Raw genomic sequence first — 428 nt, 5'->3', positions numbered from 1 at the left:
CCCGGTGGGCTCCGCCGCTCCCAGCCCCCAACAGGTGTCTCCCACCTTCCACACAGCCAGATTCGGGGGAGGGGGCGCTGGGGAGCGGGTGGGAATCGTGCAAAAGAGAATGAGGAATCCACTGCTCTCGGACTGGGGACCAGGGTGCTCCTACACCTACACTTAGTGAGTCCGGCATTCACACACAAATCACTGTTCACACACCAACCTACCCTGTCAGAGTTCAGGCACACAGCTGCCCGGTTTCACATACGGAGTTACATGGGACACTACAGCGCCAATGGCTGTGCTCATGAGGGGAGCCACTCCGCAGGATGTTGGGGTGAGTGTGGAAGGCCTGGACAGAACTGAAACTTCTCCCCATGCTCTGCCCAATGCTGCAGTTTGCACAACATGTGCGTATGGTGGTGGACTCACACCTATGTACG

The sequence above is a fragment of the Myotis brandtii genome, unplaced genomic scaffold (genome assembly GCF_000412655.1).
Source record: "Myotis brandtii unplaced genomic scaffold, ASM41265v1 scaffold1270, whole genome shotgun sequence".
Classification (NCBI taxonomy): Eukaryota; Metazoa; Chordata; class Mammalia; order Chiroptera; family Vespertilionidae; genus Myotis; species Myotis brandtii.
This window is presented reverse-complemented; position numbering follows the sequence as displayed.